Source organism: Schistocerca cancellata, chromosome 8, assembly GCF_023864275.1.
Source record: "Schistocerca cancellata isolate TAMUIC-IGC-003103 chromosome 8, iqSchCanc2.1, whole genome shotgun sequence".
NCBI lineage: Eukaryota > Metazoa > Arthropoda > Insecta > Orthoptera > Acrididae > Schistocerca > Schistocerca cancellata.
In genome coordinates this window covers 212,588,074-212,615,420 of record NC_064633.1, presented here as the reverse complement: position 1 = coordinate 212,615,420, position 27,347 = coordinate 212,588,074, and positions in this window count along the sequence as shown.

Sequence of the window (27,347 nt, the reverse complement as noted above, 5' to 3'; positions counted from 1 at the left end):
AATAGCAAAGGTTGCTACATAAAAACAGAATATATGTAAGGTGGCAACTTATAATGGGCCAGTTATAATGGGCAGGTTTCACATCAGTCTTCTGAATGGCGCTATGACGCCGTCCACAAGTTCCTCTCCTGAGTCAATCTCTTTATTTCAGCGCTCAGTAGTATTTGCAACCTATGTCCTCTCTTATTTGCTGGATGCATTCCAATCTCCGTTTTCCTCTACAGCTTTTGACCTCTACATCTCCCTCTACTACCATGGAGGTTATTTCGTGATGTCCTACCACCTGTCCCTTCTTGTCACTGTGTCGCATATATTTATTTCCTTCTTGATTCCCTGGAGAACCTCCTCATCACTTACCTTATTGGGAGTAACTTCTGTAATAGCTTGTGTTGTTCTCAAATTTATCCAGGATGGCGGATCCAAGATGGTGGCCACTGATGTGGCAATGTCACTCTTACTTCATTGGGGTAATCCAAGTTTTGGTAGGGAAACTTTGGTAATTGCAATAACATAACACAACCCCCTTCCATCAGTCCTATGATGCCAACAACCCCCACCACCACCCCACCCCTGAAAGTGGCGGAAATGGTCAGTCTCTATCCAGCTGCAGAGAGGAAGGTCAGTTTAGTGAACTTTATTTATTTTGGTTGTTACTGATGGTGTTGTCGTGCTGTTGGATTCGCCTCCACACTCCACCACCCTGCACCTCCACTTCCAGCCGCCCCCTGCAGCCATTTTTTCTGACTGTGCTTGTGTACATTTACCTCAGAATTTGAAGGTTGACTGCCCTAGTACACAACACCACCACCAGAGGCTGCTCGAGATTATCCTACAGCACCCTTCTAATTTGCACCATGCCCACACTCCAACTTTTGTGGTTTACTTGTTTGGGGGCACTGCTGCAGATAAAAAATTTCTGAGTCCTACAGCTACTGTGGTGTTCATCACTTTCCTGAAACACTGAGTGGGCTTAGTTTATTTTCGCTGATGGCCTCTCAACACATCGTAAAGTCTTGACTTGTCTGAGACTTGCCTGAGTAAGCATACCTAGCCATCTTACCACACTCCCTCTGACATTACAAGCATGTGGCTTTCCTCCCGCTTACTTTCTATCTGCATAAATCCACATCAATTTCAACATCAAAAAGATTTCATACCTGGCACACACATAATTGACATAGATGTGTATACTACACGCCACAGCTGATAAGCTATGAGCCCAAATATTGGACTTTCAATTAAATATTCGTACATGGAGCTCATGGTGTACCACAATTTAACAGTTACCTACAAGCTGTGGGGCACCATAAGTTGTGCACATTTGGTTTGGAATACTTAATATGAAGATCGCCAAGTAACTTAATGGAAGAGCTAACTACGTTCGAACACCAGTATACTACTAATAACACCATTACTATTGTATCATAAGATACAAAAACAAACAAAATAAGCATGCACCTCTTACGTTCTACACATGTAATTGAGTACAATGCCACAGAATATCTTACAGGCAATAGTGTTATATTTTTGTATTTCTTAATTTTTATGTACTACCTTCTGATAAACATTTAAAACCTGCAGAGCATCAGCAATATGAGATTCAGATCTATTGTTTTCATTTCCACCTCTTGTTACCAGAAGATAATGTAGCACTATCAACCCAATGGAAAGAGTGTACTAATAACCTAGCTGTTGAGTATTACAAATGGATACTCATATGTGCGTGTAAGTGCACACATTCCCACACATGCTCACAAACAGTTATCTTTTCTGCCATAATAACCAGAGTCGTATATGTTCCCCAGCCCACAATGCTTTCTTATGATGTGTTACCATTTACTACATGACCTGTACAGATTTATCTGATATTTATAAATTACATTTCTTGCACTTCAAAATTTACGTTGTGTGATTCCCCAAAAACAGTTGTTCTAGAATCAATTTTTAATTTTAAGTGTGAAAATTATTTTCATTTTGTTCTGTCACGTCGGTATTTTCCGAAAAATAAGATTACTTTCTTTAAATATTTAAGTAACTGTGGCCCAAATATTAAAACAGACTTTCTATCTAAATTTATAATTTTATTGTTAATGTTTTATTTTTAGGCGTGTACTAAAACCACTAAAAACTTCTCTTAGCAACACATAATTTTCAGAACTCGTTTTCTTATGTTTTTCGCAGAACCTTCATCTTTACCGCCCTTATTCAGCATGAACGGTAGACAGATATTATTCTTTCATTCGATCATCCCTGATAACCCTCCTCCAATTCCTTAATGTTTTGGGGAATGGTTTCTCGTTTCTTCCTCACTACAATGTCTCAGATTTACAAGGAAGTAGTCATTTTGGGAGTGTAAGAAGTGGCCTTTCACATTCATGTAATAACCCAACTTCCTGAAATTTTCCAATTGTTTTGTAATTAACTGATTCTTTTTTATTCTCTAGAAAGTTTTCAGTCACTTACATGAGTGTAGTCCATGTACTGTCTTCTCAAACATTCACTCTATTCTCAAGTTCGAGATCTTTAATCTATTTGTGAATCTGAGAACCAGCAGAAATTCCGGATTTCAGCGTTCCTTGGCGTGTGACGAGAAAATTCGTAGAAAGGTACTAAAAGCAGGACCCAAGTTACGCAAAAAAGTTTGCAACTTGCTTCATCAAGTTCATGTTCATATGCAGTCGTAAAAGCAATGCTTTTCATGGCCTTCAAATGGCTTGTACAAGATGTTTTTAGTGTCAGGCACAGAATATCTCTGACTTGACCAAACCTTTGAACTCTTATGCTTTTGTTTTACGAGACTACTTCTGTAAAGTTAAGAGTAAGGCATGTCTGTGTATCCACCTTGCTACCGTAACAGAATTCCCGTAACTAAAAACAAAAGCAATTTAATTATCTTATGTAAAGACAGTATGTGGCAGAAGGAAACTCTCAGTATTTTTGAAGGCAACGGAAAAAGTTAAGTATGAAGACATGTTTAAATTATAACTGTATCTCCCAATATTTATATGCTTTCCCTATCCCTTGACATCAATCGCAATTGAAATCTCGACTATATACGGATATAACTTCAACATTCAAATCATTTCCTTTAATGGCGACCACATCAATGCTAGTTATTACACAATAAGGACGAGTACTCGTACGCAACTCCTCCAGGTCTAGAATAAGTGTTTTTTTCAACTTTTCTTTCTTTGAGTAAACGTAAGTTTGCAGAACAATGCTGTCACAATGTTGAGATCATCTAGGTGTCCCGCTGTGAATATACGAGGCGTCTTTATTAAGTAAGACCCGTTTGAACATAAGTACACAACGAAAGGTTACTTCAAAAAAGTAAATTTATTTTCAGAAAGTACATACTTCACTCTATGTTTCGACATAGTTGCCAAGTTTGTTCAAACACGTATCATACCTCTCAACAAATTTTAAAAAACCCTCTTCATAAAAACTGGTCTCCTGGTCCTAACCAAGAATTTACAGCCATTTTCACGTCGTCGTCGTCATTGTAACGGTTGCCACTGAGGTGTTGTTTGAGATGGAACACATGATAATCGCTCGGCGCAAGATCAGGACTGTAGGGTGGGTGATCTAAAACTTCCCAGCCAAAACTGTCCAATAAATCGTGGGTCTGACCTGCAGTGTGGGGTCTTGCATTGTCATGGAGAAGGAGAATTCCTTTTGTCAGCATGCCGCGTCTTTTGTTTTGAATCGCTCTGTGTAGCTTTCTCAGGGTTTGGCAGTATGCTTCTGCATTGATAGTGGTTCCTCGTTGCATGAAGTCGACCAAGAAAACACCATGCCTATCCCAAAACACCGACGCCGTGATTTTACGCTGGGTCAGGGTCTGTTTGGTCTTCACCTTTACAGGCGAGTGTGTGTGTTTCCATTCCATGCTCTGTTGCTTCGATTCGGGCGTGATATGCGAAACCCATATTTCGTCTCCAGTTACGATCTGACTGAAGAAGCCACCACCTTCTTCGTGATAACGAGTCAAGAACTTCATCGGACACTCAAATCTTTGGTTTTTGTGGTCCTCTGTTAGGAGTTTTGGGATCCAATGGGAGCAAAGTTTCCTGAACTTTAGGTTTTCATAAACAATGTTGTAAAGCACTGATATCGACACGTCAGGAAATTCGTTTGAGAGACCTGTTATTGTGAAGCGCCTGTTCTCACGAATCCTTGCTTCAACTGAACCCACCAAATCGTCTGTAATCAAAGAAGGGCGACCAGAGCGGTCCACATCATGGACGTTGTCACGCCCATCTTTGAATTCTCGTACCCACTTACGCAATTTGCTTTCACTCATAACAGTATCACCGTATACTTCGCAAATCTGTCGATGAATTTCTGCAGCAGACAGGTTCCTTGCTGACAAAAACCGTATCAGTGACCGAACCTCACAGGCGGCGGGCGAGTTGGTAGTGTTAAACATTCTGAAAGCACAGAACAACACCGCACAGATTAGCTACAGAGCTGAAACTGAGCACAGTTATTCTCGAGGCATGCCAGTACACGACGCATATTATTCAAAAGACGTTATACAAAAGGGAATAATAGGTTTGCCTGGCTACTAAGAAGGCACGTTTGCGAGGCCAGCTTTCTCCCTTAGCGAAATTCCTGCAACTAAAAGCAAAATAAAGTTTATGTTATGAAAAAAAGTGTTCATGGCAGAAAGAAACTCTGAACTGTTTCGCAGTTACATAAAAAGGTTAATTAAGAAGACACCAAAATTACTTTTAATCATCTCCTATCATTTATAATGGTGCTATCAGAAATACTGCAAAGGGAACGTAGCGCTGGCGACACAGCACGTAAATCAAATGACAATGAAAAAATTAAAAATTGCTCTGTCCTGAAAGCGTGCCATCTACAAGCAACAGACTACCGGAGGTGTATTCGCGACGCTTCTTTGCATATGTCAGCTTACGCCAACTGGCCCCATGCAATCTGAGGAAAATGAATGTACCCCTTACTGTCGCAGCGCAGTTTTTTGAAGAGGTGAGCAGGTGGGCCTAACACGCGCCTCCCTCGCGTGTGCCGCAGGTGTTCAACCGCAACGGCTGGTGCCAGAGCCTGGTCTACATGAGCTCGGTGTTCTCGTTCCTGAGCGTGTGGCTGATCGTGGCGTTCACGGTGGAGCGCTTCATCGCCGTGCAGTACCCGCTGCACCGGCCGCGCGTCTGCACCGTGTCGCGCGCCAAGACCATCGTGCTGGGGCTGGTCGGCGTCGCGCTGCCCTCGCACATCTACAGCTTCTGGACGGCAGGGCTGGTGAGTACCCAAGCCTGGAGCGTTCTCCAGGCGCACCGCTCACTACACACAGTGCCCGGGGAGGATCTAATGAAAGCAAACAACAAGTAACAATCAGTTTTCTGACACCTGGGCAGATTAAAACAGTGTGCGGGACGGGGACTTGATTCTGGAACCTTTGCTTATCTTGGACAAAACCTTTAATGACTGTATACTTATATGGACATGGTGTCTGTTTTTTCGGATATGTCCGATAGCAGAGACACAATTGATGACCTGCAGCCGTCTAGAACGAAATTAGAATTATATATTAATACCGTTGATGTATATATATGTATATATACAGGTGAAAAGCCGGCCGCGGTGGTCTAGCGGTTCTAGGCGCTCAGTCCGGAACCGCGCGACTGCTACGGTCGCAGGTTCGAATCCTGCCTCGGGCATGGATGTGTGTGATGTCCTTAGGTTAGTTAGGTTTAAGTAGTTCTAAGTTCTAGGGGACTGAGGACCACAGATGATAAGTCCCATAGTGCTCAGAGCTATTTGAACCGTCTGAACAGGTGAAAATGTGTGCCCCCAGCGGTATTCGTACCCGGGAACTCCTGCTCATAGGGCAGACACTGTAGCCATCTAAGTCACCGAGGACACAGAGGATAGTGTGACTGCAGGGAGTATCTCCCGCACTCCTTCCGCGAGACCCACATTCTCACCCTAAATGTCCACACACTACATTTCCGGTGTCCCTACCCAACACTCTCATTACTCGTGGAAGACATTCTTACCAAGTCCCGTAAGAGTTCAGGTAACGATGTGTGCATCCGCACAGAAGAAGAAGGTCATGGCCGCTATTGCCTGAACTATATACTTATATGGATGTGTTGTCTGTTATTTCGGACATGTGCTTCTTTTGTGCGGATGCACACATATTGCCCGAACTCTTACAGGACTTGGTAAGAATGTCTTCCACGAGTAATGAGTGTGTTGGGTAGGGACACTACGAATGTAGTGTGTGGACATACAAGGTGAGAATGTGGGTCTCGCGGGAAGCGTGCGTGAGATAGTCCCTGCAGTCGCACTATACCCTGTGCTCTCGGTCGCTCATATTGATAGAGCACAGCCATGTAAGCAGGAGATCCCGGGTTCGAGTCCCGGTCGGGGCGCACATTTTCACCTGTTCCCGTTGATACACATCAACGCTCGTCAGCAGCTGAAGGTATTAATATATAATTCTAATTTCCTTATTGACGGAGTTATCCGTGTACGACCCACTACCCACTGTTACATCTCCACTTCCACCATGTGGCTGGAACATTTGTGCGGAGATTTTTTTTGCGGAATCTGAGGCACATTCTCCAATAAGCTGTTAAGCAATAACGGGTAGATGAGGTGACAGACCGTTGTGTAGCTTAGGTTAGGTTGGAAGGTGATAGGTTGATTGTGTCTTGCCAACGAATGGGAATGCGTGGTTGTGGTGACAAATTTGTAGCTAGCAAATTCTTACGGGTTGTCATCTTGCATTGAAAGCATAGCTTGCAGTGGAGCCGCAAGGTAGCAGATTTTGGTTTTCACGCTGGCACAACTGACGCTGGGGTTGGGGGTTGTTTGGGGGAGGAGACCAAACAGCGAGGTCGTCGTTATCATTGGATTAGGAAAGGATGGGAGGAAGTCGGCCGTGCCCGTTAAAAGGAACCAGCCGACATTTGTCTGGACTGATTTAGGGAAATTACGGAAAACCTAACTCAAGATGGCCAGACGCGGGATTGAACAATTGTCCTCCGGAATGTGAGTCCAGTGTGCTAGCCACTGCGCCACCTCGCTCGGTCAGCTGACGCTGGCTACGGAGCCGAGCGAGCAGTGTACTTGCCTACCACTGCCTGCAATACGTTACACATACTCTCCATGAATATGAAGAAGTACTGTTAATGAATCTATCTTTTTAATACTTAGTATACCAAATTATATGGATAACACAACCATACTGCTAGAATTTAAAAACAAATGGTTCAAATGACTCCGAGCACTATGGGACTTAACATCTGAGGTCATCAGTCCGCTAGACTTACAACTATTTAAACCTAACTAACCTAAGGACATCACACACATCCATACCCGAGGCAGGATTCGAACCTGCGACCGTACCAGTTACACGGTTCCATACTGAAGCGCCTAGAACCGCTCGGCCACAGAGGCCGGCAATTTAAAATCAATAATTTCAATAATTTCGGAGATATACATCTTAACCTATAACACATAATAATCATGTTGTAATTGTGTAGCCGAATTAGGTGCTGTAACTATATTCAAGACGATAGGTTCATATAATCTAATTTTCTGGAATTTTCTATAGTTTCATTACCTGGGATTTCTGACACGATTGAAAGTACCTCGGAAAATTATTTGTCTATCGTGAATTCGTGGTGTGAATGTTTTGGGGACTCTGGGAGAGTAAATGGAGGACATACGTAAAGTGAAAAGGTCATATTTTTGAAAACTATTTAAATGTATTAATGAGAAAGTTGTGCAGTAGAGGAATTTTTGACGTATGTCTAAATGAGCTAGATTTTGTAAAAGGCAGATAGAAGGGGCGATGATTGTCAAATTTATTAGAAATTTGTTTTGTGGAAGGGAATAGTATTTTGTTCTCATTAAATTTTATGTTGCTTCGGAATTACGAGATTTCTACTCTAAATTACTTATAGTAATCTGATTGGCTGACATTAGAAGCACTGCGAGTATTGAAATGTTCGAGATGATCTGATTCGCTGCTTAACAAATTAGCCAATAGGAAGTTAGCATTTCCTGCGCGTTTGAGTATGATATTGTGCTTCAGCTCTATGAGTCAAGATTGTCGCTCGGGAGCCGTATCCTGGTGAACACCTAAGCTAAACCGCGCTGAATATATTTGTACCAAACTGAAGAAATTCGGTGTTTGATCGGTTCTCGTGTCGTTGACGAAAAGCAGCTACAAATTTGAGTATATTGTTAAAGTTTGAACTTCATGACTCAAACAATGGAAATTCCAGGAGGGAATGTAACAATATTATGAAAAGGAAAGTTGCTATTCACCATATAGCGGAGATACGGAGTTGCAGATAGGCACAATCAAAGGACTTTCACAAACAAAGCTGGAACTGCCATCCCCGAACTGCTCTTCAACAGTCAGGAGCAAGAAGGTGCTTAAAACATAAGTGTTGGACTGTGCTGTGATAGTGCCACGCAGAACAACAAGGGGCGCAAGCCCCAGCCATGAAAAACACGACCACACCATGATACCACTGCCTCCGAATTTTACTGTTGGCACTACGCACGCTGGCAGAAGACGTTCAATGGGGATTTGCCATACTCACACCTTGCCATCGGATCGGCACATTGTGTACCGTGAATCGTCACTCCACACAACGGCCGGCCGTTGTGGCCGAGCGGTTCTAGGCGCTTCAGTCCAGAACCGCGCTGCTGCTACGGTCGCAGGTTCGAATCCTGCCTCGGGCATGGATGTGTGTGATGTCATTAGGTTAGTTAGGTTTAAGTAGTTTTAAGTCTAGGGGTCCGATGACCTCAGATGTTAAGTGCCATTTGAACCATCCACACAACGTTTTTGCACTGTTCAATAGTCCAATGTGCACGCTCCTTACACCAGGCGAGGTATTTACACGCGTGATGTGTGGCTTATGAGCAGCCGCTCGACCATGAAATCCAAGTTTTCTCACCTCCGGCCTAACTATCATAGTACTTGCAGTGGGTCCTGATGGAGTTTACATTTCCTGTGTGATGGTCAGGATAGATGTCTTGTTATTACACATTACGATCCTCTTCAACAGCCGGCGGTCTCTGTCAGTCAACAAACGAGGTCGACTTGTACGTTTTTCTGTTGTATGTGTCCTTCATATTACCACTTCACTAGCACATCAGAAACAATTGACCTAGAGATGTTTAGGAGTGTGGAAATCTCACGTACAGACGTCTGACACAGGTGACACAATCACCTTACCATCTTCGATGTCCGTGAGTTCCACCGAGGTCCCATTCTGCTCTGTCACGTTGTCTAATGACTACTGATGTCTCTGGTACGGAGTAGCTGGCAGTAGGTGGCAGCACAATCCACCAATATGAAAAACGTATGTTTTTGGGGGTGTCCGGATACTTTTGATCACATAGTGTTGGCCTGAGAACAGCTGAACACATTACAAAACAGGGTTTGATAGTGTTACACCATCCACTCTATAGCCATTCCACTCCTTTCGGCTATTAAAGGATGCCATTCCTGGAAGACGTTTTGAGGACAATGAGGTCAATAAAGAATTGCTGACGAAAGAAAGTGCATTACTTTCTGGGCAAGCCTCGTATCATTCCGCTCAATTGTAACAAACTCGTCCGCCAGTACATCTGCCCTAAGTATGGACTTCAGAAAGTAAGTTACACAAGTCGTCCCACGATAAGACCATTTCGCAGTAAGAGTAGCGCATCGGCGGAAGAAATTACACGTTCTGTGTTTTCTGCAGACACTGTTCAGCTGCGATACGGATAGATGGTGCACCACACTGTGCGAGTGAAATGGCGCGGCAAATGGAAATGCACTAGGAAGCTGAATTACGCGGGACAGTACGATTCTTGTGGATAAAACGTCTAATTTGCAAACAAATTCTGGCGATAAATGAATGAAGTGGAACTGTGCTTCCTGCCGAAGTGAACTACTCCCAACAATTTGAGCAAGGCCGCACAGACATGGATGATGCTGGTGCGAACAGATCTCGCACAATGCGATTTCCATCTTTCCGGAAAGCTTACAGGACATCTGGGGATCGGGGGAAGGGATTTTCCAACGAAGAGGATTTTCGCGCAGTGCTTCTCGGACGCCTCCTTGTCCAAGAAGCGGATTCCTATCGTCGGGGAATTTAACGACTGGCGGAATGTTCCGGTGTTTTCTGCAGAGAATTGCTGACTGTGTTGAAAATCAGTGTAATTTACCTGTCTCATTCCCGAGTGCAGTGCAACATTCACAAAAAGTTGTTAGTACGCGTCCCGTGATAGTGTAAAATCTACTTTTTTGAGCTCCCCCGTATTTTCCAGACATCACATAGTTCCCTACATACCTCGCAGGACAGGCACTGCCGTTAATAAAGGTTAATGCGGATATTAGATTGTTTCCAGAATGAAATACCACTCTGCATTGGAGTGAGCGCTGATCTGAAATTTCCGCTACGGAATGTAAATTCATTCTGAATACATTACTTCTCTTCTTTAAAACGCGACGCTGGTAAAAACATGTCCCTGCTGCAGTTTTAGCGGAAGAGCTCTTTCCTCTTTATGTGAGAAGCACTATAGCCTGACATCGGGCAACAAAGAGCCATCGACGGCACTTGCTGCCTACGCAGTAAGTTCTTCAGGGTAAAACAGTGCTTTGAACCTAATGTCGCAGTTAAGCAAGCTTCTCATTCAAGTTTGTGTGGAATCTGAAAAATTACGACATAAATTAACTGATTAATCGTTAAAGATTGTTACCTGAGTGACCACAATGAAACGTGAAAAAAATTTCCTCTATATTACACCCAACTTACACTACGGGCTATTAAAATTGCTACACCACGAAGATGACGTGCTCCATACGGGAATTTTAACCGACAGGAAAAAGATGTTGTGATATGCAAATGATTAGCTTTTCAGAGCATTCATACAAGGTTGGCGACGGTGGCGACAATTATAACGTGCTGACGTGAGGAAAGTTTACAACCGATTTCTCATACACAAACAGCAGTTGACCAGATTTGCCTGGTGAAACGTTACTGTGATGCCACGTGTAAGGAGGAGAAATGTGTACCATCACGTTTCCGACTTTGATAAAGGTCGGATTGTAGCCTATTGCGATTGCGGTTTATCGCATCGGGACATTACTACTCGCGTTGGTCGAGATCCAATGACTGTTAGGAGAATATCGGTGGGTTCAGGAGGGTAATAAGGAACGCCGTACTGGATCCCAACGGCCTCGTATCACTAGCAGTCGAGATGATAGGCATCTTATCCACGTGGCTGTAACGGATCGTGCAGCCACGTCTCGATCCCTGAGTCAGCAGATGGGGACGTTTGCAAGACAACAACCAGCTGCACGAACAGTTCGACGACGTTTGCAGCAGCATGGACTATCAGCTCGGAGACCAAGGCTGCGGTTAGCCTTGACGTTGCAGCACAGACAGGAGAGCCTGCGATGGTGAACTCAACGACGAACCTGGGTGCACGAATGGCAAAACGTCAATCCAGGTTCAGTTTACAGCATCATCATGGTCGCATCCGTGTTTTGCGGCATCGCGGTGAACGCACATTGGAAGCGCGTATTCGTCATTGCCATACTGGCGTATCACCCGGCGTGATGGTGTGCGGTGTCATTGGTTACACGTCTCGGTCACCTCTTGTTCGCACTGACGGCACTTTGAACAGTAGACGTTACATTTCAGATGTGTTACGCTCCGTGCCTCTTCATTCGATCCCTGCGAAACCCTACATTTCACAAGGATAATGCACGTCCGCATGTTGCAGGTCCTGTATTGGTATTTCTGGATACAGAAAATGTTCGACTGCTGCCCTGGACAGCACAATCTCCAGATCTCTCACCTACTGAAAACGTCTGGTCAATGGAGGCCGAGCAACTGGCTCGTCACAATACGCCAATCACAACTGTTTATGAACTGTGGTACCGTGTTGAAGTTGCATGGGCAGCTGTACCTGTACACGCCATCCAAGCTCTGTTTGACTCAATGCCCAGGCGCATCAAGACCGTTATTTCGGCCAGAGGTGGTTGTTCTAGGTACTGATTTCTCAGGATGTATGCATCCAGATTGCGTGAAAATGTAATCACACGTCAGTTCTAGTATAATAACTTGTCCAATGAATACCCGTTTATCATCTGTATTGCTTCTTGTGTAGCAATTTTAATGGCCAGTAGTGTACACTGAGTAGTGCAAGGAATAAAAAACAAGATAATAAGCCGGCCGCTTGGCCGTGTGGTTCTAGGCGCTACAGTCTGGAACCGCGCGACCGCTACGGTCGCAGGTTCGAATCCTGCCTCGGGCACGGATGTGTGTGATGTCCTTCGATTAGTTAGGTTTAAGTAGTTCTAAGTTCTGATGACCACAGATGTTAAGTCCCATAGTGCTCAGAGCCATTTGAACCATTTTTTTGAAGATAATACATTTTTAAACACGTACATTCGCAGTATTTCCCTTGGAATCGTTAAGCGGCCGAATTTTCTGTAGTATTTTTATAAACAAATAATTTTGCTGCAATACTCAGCCATTTATTTATTTATTTATTTATTTAATCGTATGGCTAGGGCCCCCCGTCAGGCAGGCCGTTCGCCGGGTGCCGGTCTTTCAATTTGACGCCACTCCGGCGACCTGCAGTAGATGAGGATGATAGGATGATGATGATGAGGACAGCACAACACCCAGTCCCTGGGCGGAGAAAATTGCGCGACCCAGCGGGGAATCGAATCCGGGCCCAGAGGACTAACAATCCGTCACGCTGACCATTCAGCGACCACGGGGGTAATGCTCATCCATGATGTCCTTAAAAAAATTGTACATGTCTGTGAATCGCAACTACGAGAGGTCTGATACAAACTGAAACTACAAACACAAATAACGAATCACTGAATACTTTGATCCAGTACTGAATGGCAACGACCGAGCGAGGTGGCACATTGGTTCGCACAGAGGACTCGCATTCGGGAGGACAACAGTTTCTAACCCGGCCTTCCTGATTTAGGTTTCCCATAATTTCCCTGAGTCACCCCAGACAAACGCCGGGATGGTTCCTTTCAAAAGATACAGCAGATTTCGTTCCCCATCCTTGCCTAATCCGAGCTTGTGTCCCGTCTCTAATGACCTCGTTATCAATGGGACGTTTAACACTATCTCCTCCTCCTCCTCCTCCTCCTCCTCACTAGCATCGCAGCCAGTTGACACAACGGAGTTTTGTCCATGTAGGAGCAAAATGAGTCATTAAAGTTTACAAACTTGCTGGGCTATGACTGAAACTTCAGATGGCAATTCAGACGTTATACCGTTTCGTGTGTCAGCAAATAGTGGCAGTCGAATTTCCAGCTCCGTGGTTATGAGCTAGACGTCACTGGTTTAGACACCGTGGGAAGGCTTTTGAATCGGCTCGGAAGCCCTTGAACAGCCCGCTGGACAATTCCAACACACTCATCACATTTTTCTTTCTATCTAAACTGATGCGTGCCTCCGACTGTTGACAGGTGGCGTGGGTTGCGCTCTGGTACCACTGACAGGATGGTTAATCATGTTCCCCCCAACAGCTAGCAGATGGCATCACACAACAGTCAGATATTACTTGTTCAGCGTAGATACACAAACATTCGACAGAAGCCACCGCATTCTTGTCCGTGACATATTAGGGAGGTACCGTCCACATGTGAAGTTCAAGACGCCCACAGCTGAAATGCAGGAGATATTCTTAAGGGATGTAACTGAATCATTAGTGGTGAAAGAATAATTAATTGTCAGACCGAGTTCATCTCTCAATCCTGCTGCTTAGTATATTGCTAAAAGTAGACAGCATGAATTGAATCTGCGTGGCAAATTAAAAAGTCACAATTATGACACAACTGAACAATGCTCTGAAGAAATCCGACTGCACTTAGAAATCCAAGATCCAACAATTGGACTGGAAACACACAACGCTAACAATCCTCCTTTAGGCTCCACCAGGCTCTTTGCATCATCCCCAGCAATCACAGAATGGAAAAGAAGTCTCGAGGTTATTGTTCAGATATACAGGCTGTTTGAAAAAAAGAGGTAGCTCTGGGAAAAACTATAAAAGTAGTACCCATAGTGATATGTCTGGAAACCCTTACCTATTCAGATATGGACCAATTTGTCCTCTCTTTTCCATCTGTAGAAGCAGAATCTATAGGCAGTGCCGCATGTAGTTACCATGCATCCTGACACATGGATGTGTCCTTAACAGCAAATCACGCACTATTTCAAAGATACCTGATTCCACTCAGACTGCGTCACATGTATGCTGTAACGGAAATTTGGAAATTTGTTGTAAGGACTATGGGACCAAACTGCTGAGGTCATCGCTCCATAGGCTTACACACTAATTAAACTAACTTACCTAAGTACAACACATTTACGCATGCCCGAGGGAGGACTCGAACCTCGGATGGGGAGAGCCGCCGAACCATCACAAGGCGCCCTAGACCGCACGGCTACCCCGCGCGGCGCTGTAACGTTTAAATATTGTCGATGCATCGCCTCCACATTTATCGTACTTGAATCCGTTGGAGTTTTCGCTATCTTCTTTTTTAAGTGATTTTCAATAGCTTTCTTGTACGCCAGAACATGTGTGACACGGAACTGTATTAGTGCAGCTCTGCGTCATGCATTTTCTAATATAATGGTTCGAGGATAATCAGAACAGAGCCAGATGTATTTGAAAGAGTGTATCATTCTTCACAGTGGAAAAGAGCTGAAGAATGATGAGTCAGGGTGGTTGGTAACCACATACAGCATTCGTTTAGCGTCTAGTTTTACGCAACAGATAGCTGGGATTGCGAGAACAGATGGTCCCACTTTGACATTGGTTCCAGTTTATACCTTTATACATACTTATTCCCAGTTTTCATCAATACTGCTTCAGCAGGAATACGTGGAAATTTGTAAGACCCTGTCTCAGGGTCACAGATTCATCAGCGAGTCGAATAAGTTTCAAACAATTTGTTTTCCTCGGAAAAAACGGATAATTCCAACTCACAAACTTCGTCAAGTTCGTTGCTACAATGTGTCCACCTATTAGCTCCCTAATATAACAAAACTGCCACCGAACAGAACAACCTGCTTCTGCTGCATCACCACCTCTACTACTGTCGTTGCCACGATTGAAGATTCACTATTGCTACTGCAGAAACAACAACCTTAAAATCACATGCAATTTGGATTTAATGATAACATCAAATGAAGCTTTAAGTTTCCAGAGACATTTTCAAGTCTCAAAGAAAATGGTTCAAATGGCTCTAAGCACTATGGAACTTAACAGCTGAGGTCACCAGTCTCCTAAACTTAGAACTAATTAAACCTAACTAGTGTGTTATGAAAATTTCTATCTAGGCCAGGGTCCCAAATTGAGTCTACTGATGCCTAGGCAGATGCGCTAACCAGTATGCCACCTTGGCACAGTGGTTTTGCTTAACTGCACAGACTACCAAAGCACACTCGCCTTCTCAGTCCAAATCCCCATTCACGCATCAGCCCACTTCGGTATTCCCCTAACATCGAACATCATTGTACAGCCCATCCACCTGCATTGGAATAGCACCTTAGTAGCAAACGAAACTGGGGACCCAGTCAGAATCCCAAGCATAGTAGCGAACGAAACGAGGGATCCAGTCTGAATCCCAGGCACGGGTGCTTCTAGTCAAATGGAACTTTATGGTTGCAGAGATTTTCAAATCTCAAATATCTATTGAGTGTATACGCAGTCTGAACCGACGAATGTAAATTTGTACCAAGACAGCGATTCGAACCCAGGTCTCCTACCGCAGTGGCTGTGCACCTCTGCAGGGGCTACCCAACATACCTCCCCCCTCAGTTCAAATTCCCACTCATATCTCAGCCCACTTTCGTATTCCCCCTAAACTGAAACAACATTGCAGAGGCTCTCCATCTGTGTTGTAGCGGCGGAGATATGCTAGGGTACTTCTTTTAGCCCCCCCATGAACCATGGACCTTGCCGTTGGTGGGGAGGCTTGCGTGCCTCAGCGATACAGATGGCCGTACCGTAGGTGCAACCACAACGGAGGGGTATCTGTTGAGAGGCCAGACAAACATGTGGTTCCTGAAGAGGGGCAGCAGCCTTTTCAGTAGTTGCAGGGGCAACAGTCTGGATGATTGACTGATCTGGCCTTGTAACATTAACCAAAACGGCCTTGCTGTGCTGGTACTGCGAACGGCTGAAAGCAAGGGGAAACTACAGCCGTAATTTTTCCCGAGGACATGCAGCTCTGCTGTATGATTAAATGATGATGGCGTCCTCTTGGGTAAAATATTCCGGAGGTAAAATAGTCCCCCATTCGGATCTCCGGGCGGGGACTACTCAGGAGGACGTCATTATCAGGAGAAAGAAAACTGGCGTTCTACGGATCGGAGCGTGGAATGTCAGATCCCTTAATCGGGCAGGTAGGTTAGAAAATTTAAAAAGGGAAATGGATAGGTTAAAGTTAGATATAGTGGGAATTAGTGAAGTTCGGTGGCAGGAGGAACAAGACTTTTGGTCAGGTGATTACAGGGTTATAAATACAAAATCAAATAGGGGTAATGCAGGAGTAGGTTTAATAATGAATAAAAAAATAGGAGTGCGGGTTAGCTACTACAAACAGCATAGCGAACGCATTATTGTGGCCAAGATAGACACAAAGCCCATGCCTACTACAGTAGTACAAGTTTATATGCTAACTACCTCTGCAGATGACGAAGAAATAGATGAAATGTATGACGAGATAAAAGAAATTATTCAGGTAGTGAAGGGAGACGAAAATTTAATAGTCATGGGTGACTGGAATTCGTCAGTAGGAAAAGGGAGAGAAGGAAACTTAGTAGGTGAATATGGATTGGGGGAAAGGAATGAAAGAGGAAGCCGCCTTGTAGAATTTTGCGCAGAGCATAACTTAATCATAGCCAACACTTGGTTCAAGAATCATAAAAGAAGGTTGTATACCTGGAAGAATCCTGGAGATACTAAAAGGTATCAGATAGATTATATAATGGTAAGACAGAGATTTAGGAACCAGGTTTTAAATTGTAAGACATTTCCTGGGGCAGATGTGGATTCTGACCACAATCTATTGGTTATGAACTGCAGATTAAAACTGAAGAAACTGCAAAAAGGTGGGAATTTAAGGAGATGGGACCTGGATAAACTGAAAGAACCAGAGGTTGTAGAGAGTTTCAGGGAGAGCATAAGGGAACAATTGACAGGAATGGGGGAAAGAAATACAGTAGAAGAAGAATGGGTAGCTCTGAGGGATGAAGTAGTGAAGGCAGCAGAGGATCAAGTAGGTAAAAAAACGAGGGCTAATAGAAATCCTTGGGTAACAGAAGAAATATTGAATTTAATTGATGAAAGGAGAAAATATAAAAATGCAGTAAATGAAGCAGGCAAAAAGGAATACAAACGTCTCAAAAATGATATCGACAAGAAGTGCAAAATGGCTAAGCAGGGATGGCTAGAGGACAAATGTAAGGATGTAGAGGCTTGTCTCACGAGGGGTAAGATAGATACTGCCTACAGGAAAATTAAAGAGACCTTTGGAGAGAAGAGAACCACATGTATGAATATCAAGAGCTCAGATGGAAACCCAGTTCTAAGCAAAGAAGGGAAGGCAGAAAGGTGGAAGGAGTATATAGAGGGTTTATACAAGGGCGATGTACTTGAGGACAATATTATGGAAATGGAAGAGGATGTAGATGAAGACGAAATGGGAGATAAGATACTACGTGAAGAGTTTGACAGAGCACTGAAAGACCTGAGTCGAAACAAGGCCCCGGGAGTAGACAACATTCCATTTGAACTACTGATGGCCTCGGGAGAGCCAGTCATGACAAAACTCTACCATCTGGTGAGCACGATGTATGAGACAGGCGAAATACCCTCAGACTTCAAGAAGAATATAATAATTCCAATCCCAAAGAAAGCAGGTGTTGACAGATGTGAAAATTACCGAACTATCAGTTTAATAAGTCACAGCTGCAAAATACTAACGCGAATTCTTTACAGACGAATGGAAAAACTGGTAGAAGCCGACCTCGGGGAAGATCAGTTTGGATTCCGTAGAAACACTGAAACACGTGAGGCAATACTGACCTTACGACTTATCTTAGAAGAAAGATTAAGAAAAGGCAAACCTACATTTCTAGCATTTGTAGACTTAGAGAAAGCTTTTGACAATGTTAACTGGAATACTCTCTTTCAAATTCTGAAGGTGGCTGGGGTAAAATACAGGGAGCGAAAGGCTATTTACAGTTTGTACAGAAACCAGATGGCAGTTATAAGAGTCGAGGGGCATGAAAGGGAAGCAGTGGTTGGGAAAGGAGTAAGACAGGGTTGTAGCCTCTCCCCGATGTTATTCAATCTGTATATTGAGCAAGCAGTAAAGGAAACAAAAGAAAAATTCGGAATAGGTATTAAAATTCATGGAGAAGAAGTAAAAACTTTGAGGTTCGCCGATGACATTGTAATTCTGTCAGAGACAGCAAAGGATTTGGAAGAGCAGTTGAACGGAATGGACAGTGTCTTGAAAGGAGGATATAAGATGAACATCAACAAAAGCAAAACGAGGATAATGGAATGTAGTCAAATTAAGTCGGGTGATGCTGAGGGAATTAGATTAGGAAATGAGACACATAAAGTAGTAAAGGAGTTTTGCTATTTAGGGAGTAAAATAACCGATGATGGTCGAAGTAGAGAGGATATAAAATGTAGACTGGCAATGGCAAGGAAAGCGTTTCTCAAGAAGAGGACTTTGTTAACGTCGAGTATAGATTTAAGTGTCAGGAAGTGGTTTCTGAAAGTATTTGTATGGAGTGTAGCCATGTATGGAAGTGAAACATGGACGATAACTAGTTTGGACAAGAAGAGAATAGAAGCTTTCGAAATGTGGTGCTACAGAAGAATGCTGAAGATAAGGTGGGTAGATCACGTAATTAATGAGGAGGTATTGAATAGGATTGGGGAGAAGAGAAGTTTGTGGCACAACTTGACTAGAAGAAGGGATCGGTTGGTAGGACATGTTTTGAGGCATCAAGGGATCACAAATTTAGCTTTGGAGGGCAGCGTGGAGAGTAAAAATCGTAGAGGGAGACCAAGAGATGAATACACTAAGCAGATTCAGAAGGATGTAGGTTGCAGTAGATACTGGGAGATGAAGAAGCTTGCACAGGATAGAGTAGCATGGAGAGCTGCATCAAACCAGTCTCAGGACTGAAGACCACAACAACAACAACTTCTTTTAGTTTTGCAAAGCGACTGTGTAGGGTGATACAACTGCCTAGTGAAGAAGAGACGTGGGTTCAAATCCTGACCTTGGTACTAATTTTCATTCGCCATTTCGTCTGAAGAAAAATTCGCGCACTTTGGTTTCGCAGCGCGATTTCTTGCATGCTAACAATACAAAAATGTCTCTCACACTATTTCGTCCTGCGCATATTTCCAGCAGTATATGGGCGTTAAAGACTGGCAATCTGCTAGAATATAATCACATATTTGGTAGTTTCCTCTGTGTGGCTTTGTGAGCAGTGCTCTTCCGTTGGTGCAGTGGATATTGTTTTGGATTAGCATGTAGGAGAAAATGGGTTCGATTCTACATTAAACCGTATTTGTTTTTATTTGCCAGTTTCATTCTGCTATATAATACTGTAGTATACGCCGTTCCTTAAGCCACACGTATCCGAATTCACATAATACACTGGTCAGACAAGTCAGAAACAAACAGGTGAAACGAATCCTCTCGTTGGACAGAATAACTACAAAAACAATTACAATTTCCAGATGCTAAAGACGTCTGCACAGTTAAATAATTCAGCAATTGCGCTGAAGCTACAAATAAACTGGTATAGGCACGCATATTCAAATACAGAGATTCGTAAACAGGCAGTATACGGCGCTGCGGTCGGCAGCGCCTATATAAGACAAGTGTCTGGCGGAGTTTTAGATCGGTTACACATGCTACAATGGCAGATTTAAGTGAGTGTGAATGTGGTGTTATAGTCGGCGCACGAGCGATGGGACACAGCATCTTCCAGGTAGCGATGAAGTGGGGATTTTCCCGTACTACCATTTCACGAGTGTACTGTGAATATTAGGAATACAGTAAAACATCAACTCTGCGACATCGCTGCGGACGGAAAAAGATCCTGCAAGAACTGGACCAATGATGACTGAAGATAATCGTTCAGCGGGACAGAAGCGCAGTCCTTCCGCAAAATTTCTGCTGATTTCAATGCTGGGTCATCAATAAGCGTCACCGTGCGACCCCTTCAACGAAACATCATCGATATGGGCTTTCGGAGCCGAAGGTCCACTCCTGTACCCTTGACGACTGCGCGAGACAAAGCTTTAGGCCTCGGCTGGGCCCATCAACATCGACATTCTACTGTTGATGACTGGAAACATGTTGCCTGGTTGGGCGATTCTCGTTTCAAATGGTATCGAGCGGAGGGACGTGTACGGATAGGGAGACAACCTCATGCATCCAAGGACCCTGCGTGTCAGCAGGGGACTCTTCAAGCTGGTTAAGACTCTGTAATGGCGTGGAGTGTGTGCAGTTTGAGTTATATGGGACTCTGATACAGCTGTGATAGGTGACACATACGTAAACGTCCTGTCCGATCACCTGCATCCGTTCCTGTTCATTGTGAACGGACTTGGGCAATTTTGGCAGGACAGTGCGACATCCCACACGTCCAGAATCGCTACAGAGTGTCTCCAGAGTCACTCTCTGGAATTTAGACACTTCCGCATGCCACCAAACTCCCCAGACGTGAACATTATTGAGCATATCTGGTACGCCTTGCAACGTGCTGTTTAGAAGAGATCTCCACCCCCTCGTACTAATATGGATTTATGGACAGCAGTACAGGATTCATACTGTCAATTCCCTCCAGCACTACTTCAGACATTGGTCGAGTCCATGCCACGTCGTGTTGCGGCACTTCTGGGTACTCGCGGGGGTCCTACACGATATTAGTCACACGTACCAATGTCTTTCGCTCTTCAATAAACTAATAATTTATATTACACGCAGTACGTGTGCTCAGATGTAGCACATTGGCAACCAATGACAGTAATAATTTTCATATTAATGACTGTATGATATTAACAAAAGAGTGCCTTGTCCTCAGAGCAGGTGCTCAAATCGATCCCCCTGCGCGTCCAAGGATTGCGGAACTCGTTGAATCATACCTCTATATTTACATTTTACTCCGAAAGCACTTAGTGGTGTGTTACGGAGGGTACTTCCGGTACCACAATCTGGTCCCTCCAACTCTGTTCCACTCGCGAATAGTGCACTGGAACAATGCTTGTTGGTAAGCCTCTGTATTGGCTCTAATTTCTGGAATTTTCAGCTCTGAACTCTTCGTCACGTGGCGGCAACCACAGATACAAGAGCAGCATGAACACGCGCTTTCTTCCACATGTGTTGGCGGAGCAGAACACACGCGCTCCTTCAAGGGTCCCTACAGGAACATTTCCAGGATATTTAGGTCACTTGAACGCGGAGGCCGCACAGCTGGACCACCCCATCCGAGTCACCTCCCTGGAAATATTATGTCTAAATACTGTCGCACATTAATTCCAAATTGCGGAGCTACACCATCGTATTGGAACTATATAACCTCTGCCGAACATGGAGGGGAACGTCTTCCAGTGCCTCAGTAAAATTGTTGACAGGAATTCATGATACCTTCTTGCAGGCAGCCGGCCGGTGTGGTCGAGCGGTTCTAGGCCCTTTAGTCTGGAACCGCGTGACCGCTACGGTCGTAGGTTCGAATCCTGCCTCGGGCATAGATGTGTGTGATGTCCTTAGGTTAGTTAGGTTTAAGTAGTTCCAAGTTCTAGGGGACTGATGACTCAGATGTTAAGTCCCATAGTGCTCAGAGCCATTTGAACCATTTTTCTTGCAGACAACGAGTCAGTCAACAAGTAAGGACCCAAACTCCTGTCATCCAAAATTCTACCCCAGAGGTTGATGCCAAAGTGAACTTGATACCCACTGTCACGTGTGACTTGCGTGTTAACGTCACACCAAAGGCGGGCACTGTGCATATTTATGACACCACCAAGAGTGTACGTTGCTTCATCCGAACTTATTACAGTGCTTATAAAGTCGTTGTTGGCTTCCTGCTCTTGTTGGAACCATTTACAGAATTGCATCCGCTGACGGCTGTCTGCAAGATTCAGGTGTGGCGTTAAAGCATAATGAGATAGGTGCAGTCCGTGCTTGTGCAGCACTTCAATGACCGTGCGTTGCGAGACGGGCAGCTGTCTTACCACACGGCTTGCACTCCGCTGGGGTTCTTGGTGCATGACTTCCAGAATATTTTCCTCAGTAGCTGAAGTTCGGAGAGTCCATGGACAGTCTTTGTCACACGATGGTGGAAGGAAAGAACCTATCTCCCGAAGGCGAATCTGTGGAAGACGAAACACATTTTTATCTGGATGACGTCGACCAGGATATCTTGAAGCATATTCACGAGCAGCAACACCAGTCTGTCTATCCGATGCACCAAGTACCAGAAGAATATACACGTAGTCATCCTTTGTGTACGGCATACGTCTGCACACTTGTTTGGATTAACACAATAAGAAAATACGATATGTGTACGAATGTAGATTGAGTATGTCACGGACGCGTTACTCCGCTGGAAACAAGTGCTTGCCCGGTGAACATCGCATACAGAATAACCACGTCACTAGTGGCAGCAGGCTGTTCCGCCTGATATCACCTGTTTTACAGTTTTTGTTCTGCATTGTTCATACCGACACTACTAACTGGGAAATGTTCGTTTTCGAAGTACACTGTTTTGCTAACGGTAATGGACGTGATGTTTCCTCATTTCCATTGATAATAATAATAATAATAATAACGTTTGGAGATACATACTAAACAGCATGGGATTATCAGACTCAATTTTGAAAGACGTAATTAGTGGCTCCATGGTGATAATACACAGAAAGCGTAACCGACTTTGAAAATTATTTTCAAAGCGCATTGCTACTGGGATCTAAGGTCCTTATGGAATGTAATGGCTCTGAACGTGGAAAGAATAATAGTTGTTAGTTATCGATGGGACCTTTGGACGATTGTACTTCCATTTCTGTGTTCGCAGTGCGAAAGTGAAAATGTTTTATGGAAGACCCACTGTAATAGCCGTATGACGGTTAAGACGCCAGTTACTGTGCCACGCAGACTATCTTTAGCTAATAAAAACAAATACTCCATATTTTGCAATTTGTGTCACAGACTTTCCCGAATCGAAACTTCATTTTTAAATAGGTTATAAACTTACCCCTACAAATTTCAACACTGTGCTCACGGCAGTGGCCTCATTTCTACTGATTCTTCAGTTCGTGTGGGAGCCTCTGTTGGATCTTAACTCATCGGAAAATACTGCAACGTCCAGTAAATTGTACTGAATTTTCACTCATTCAAAGTACTGTAACCTCCCCTTAGAAAAATTAATGAATTACGTTGCTGATAAACCCCTTACATTATTTGATTTTTAAACAGCTGAGAAAAACTGAACATACTCGGACTTTTCTCTTTTTACTTATTTCAATCATCGCTAAACTGACACACAATATTTTTAGCGCAACGCAATCTGACTTTCAATAATCCCTGCAAAAGAATGGCCCTGACTAACAATAACCTATACCGTCATGAATAACTTACCTCACAAAAATCTTCGTTACTCGAACTACTGCAGTACAGCGAGCGCCAATACTGGCAGCTCAATAAAAGATTCTAGCTACTGAAGGCACTAACTACTGATAGGCGTAGTTAGCAAATGAAAGATTTTGATAGAGAACAAACAATGTATTTACCTTAATAGTGTTCAAAAGTCATAATATATATGTATATATCAGTTCATGACATCCAGTCTTACAAATTTACTGTCTCTGATGTACACACGTCCAGATCATCCGCTCTCAAACCTCCGCCATCTCTCTCCCCACATCCACCACTACTGGCGGCTCACCTCCAACTGCGCAGCGCTATGCGCTGTTCACATCCCACTGCCCAACACTACAATATTCCAACAATGCAAACCAGCCACAGACTGCACACAGCACAGTCAGTGATTTTCATACACAGCGCTACGTGACGTTACCAACATAAAAACCTAAACAGCCTACTTACATAGCCCCCATGCTCCCCACAAAAAATTTTACAAATTGTTTTGGACCATGGCCAATATAGATTTGAAAAACATTTTCGTAATTGCAATAACAATGAAATCAAATGCTCACACTTATTGATACAATGTTGGTAAAAAGCAAAAATTGTTCTCTTAAAGACAGTCCTGATCATTTATCACAATAGTAATTACAGTTTTTTCACGAAGTCTGATTAGTAAAAGAAAATGTACACGGAAATAGTGGATTTCCATACAGTCTTGAAGAAGTAGTGTTGTCCTTCCAACGGAAAGAGTGCTAACTCTTGACATGCAGACAGGTAATGAGCCACAACAGAGCAAACCCACAGCAGAGTCTGTCGAAGTTGAAGAATATTGGTACGTAGGTCATCACAGAGCAGACCCACTGTAGTCCTGGTAGAGAGTATGGCATTGGTGAGCCACCAGAGGTGCAGACCCACTGCAGTCCTTGTAGAAATAATGGTATTGTTGGGTCATCAAAGGTGCAGACCCAATGCAGTCCTTGTAGAGATTGCCAGCAGCCATCTATTGCGACTGTGCAGGTGCCAAATCATCATCGAAGAGTCTTGCGGACAATATAGCAAGTCCATAAACCACCACTTGTACACTCACAAAGTTTTTGGAATTGTCCTTGGAACCAGCAATGCTGTTAACCAGTCCCTTGCTGAATTATTAATACAAGTGCAAACACTTTTCACATATTGTGCATATACTATGACCAACAGAAATGTGTGCACTGAAATGAATGCTTAATTTGAAGAGCTGGTGTATTCACAATTACAACTTTACGATATGAGAATACAATTACAAATGAACAAAATACATCATTAAAGAACATAACAATACAGATAACATTTGTAGTAATACAGGCTTTACAAAAGAATAGAAATAAATATATATGTCAGTGTTACAGGATTTATGACAAAAGTAAATACATAAAAGATCAGAATAGCTTTCGAAAATAATGTCTAAACATCTTTACAAAGTAAGTAACATGTTATTAATGCAAATTATATTTGAGGAAAACAATATTGCTTATCATAGTGAATGTATTCCTGAAAACTTTTATGTAAACTGATTCTGGCCACGGAAGCCTACGCAATTATAATAGTGAATGTAGCTCAGTACTACAAAAATTTTACAACATAAATTTTATTAGCCATACACATAAAGACGGGAAAAACACAAATACACAAGGGTACACAAATATATAGCGGAATAACACAAAAGGAAAGGACAGGGTTCGTTTTCAGTGTAACATTTGGTACTGCAGTGCAACTCAAAACTTCATTCCATAGATCTTCCCAGGAAAAAAAAAAAAATCTTATCTAACCTTGTTGTCCCTAAACCCTACTGTTTTGTTCATATCCTCTTTCAAAATAAATATTTCTCATTGTACAATACTCATTTTTCGCAAAATCTTTTTCATATAACTTCTCAATGCATTCCTTCCCTATTCTTCATAGTTAGTTTCTTATATAGTATACCCACTCTTAAGCTAACTTAAATCTACTGAGCACAGATACATAAACTAAGGGACTAGGCAAACTAGCAGCACAAAACAATTAACACAAACAGCAATGACAAAAAAATGCAAATTGGCAAAGCTAGTAGCAATAAATATAAATTAGCAAAGCAAATACAACATTACAACTAATATGAGCCAATGTGCAGCAATAAGAAAAATAAATCAGTAGTAAAACTACCTTAACAGAGTAATACAAAGTGAAATTCAGTAGCACTATGCCTGGCAAACAGCAGCAGCAAATGCAATAACTTATACCTAAATATGACATAGCTTAAGCAGAAAAAATAATACACTAAAGACAACAATGCAGATAAGGGAAACGTCTATTCACATCTTAGTGTATATGTCATTAAAGTGGTGCACCACATAAACTTATTCTACAAAAAATTACCAAGTACTTGAAAAGAAAATTATGTATGCAGTTACTGTTAATAGCCCCTTCTTATTGTTCTTTCCTTTCCAAGTGCTCCTTTTTCGAAGAATGTGGATCATAAAATCATTATTTACTAGATCTGTTGACAGACAGTGTTCACATTAGCAAATGCATTTAAATTTATTTTATATAACCAATGCTGCAACACAGCTAGAAACCAGATATCAAATGAAATAAGCAACTATGTAAAGCAAAGCATAAAAACATCATTGAATAGCCATGTGGCATTTCACAAGTCAGTAGAAATTCTCTCAACTCTTGTAGAAAGACACTTGTCATAATCAGGTGTGCAGATGTAAGAATATTTCCCATCAATTCATAAGCATTTCAGTAAGAATCACAAAGTATGTGCTCAACAGTATAATCATTTGTTTCCAAGTAATAGCGTGTCGTATTTGCGATGCTTTCTACAAAGGAATGTCAATAGCGAGGTTAATGGCCTCTTTTTTCTCCACCTAATGGCTTTTTCTCCAGGCGGCTGGCACAACTAGGTGCCCACAATGCATTACGTCAAGGTCACTTAGCTTTCTTACCGAAATATTTACGACAGCAGTTTGCACTACAGTTTCAGTCTCATATAAAAAATTTCACAGATCGAAAAATTACAGTAGAAATGAGTAGAAACGAGATCTAATGAACAGCAGTGTTGTGATACATTCACGCTTGGACGCACAATTCATAACTCTTAAAGTACAATTCTTAGTTTCCAACATCCTTTTTCACAAACCAGAGTCCCTAACTTCTATTCATTATTCATATACATATAAACACGTAATCACATTCCTCATATACGGTAGCCTCATCTTATTGATCTTAAATATACCTCAACAGCATAATACACATTGTCGTCATAATAATAACATCATAACACCTCAGTCAAATCTCAAAATCGTCGTAGCTTTCTTCAATATTTTCAAAACCTAAAAAAATTCTCTGCTCATTTCAGTAGTGTCATCTACCTCAAACGTACTTTAAAAATCATGATCCTATACCAAATACATCATTCAAAGCTCTCATAGTATCACAATGGTTCCGAAAAAATATGAACAGTTCACAGAGTACAGACAAAATACAATTTCATAAGTGTGAAGTTATCCAACTGTGTAATTACGTAAACATCTGTCACTGACATAAAAAAATGTTTGTCTCTCTCAGTTAAATGATCAGATAACTGTGTAATTTATGTGTTAAAGAA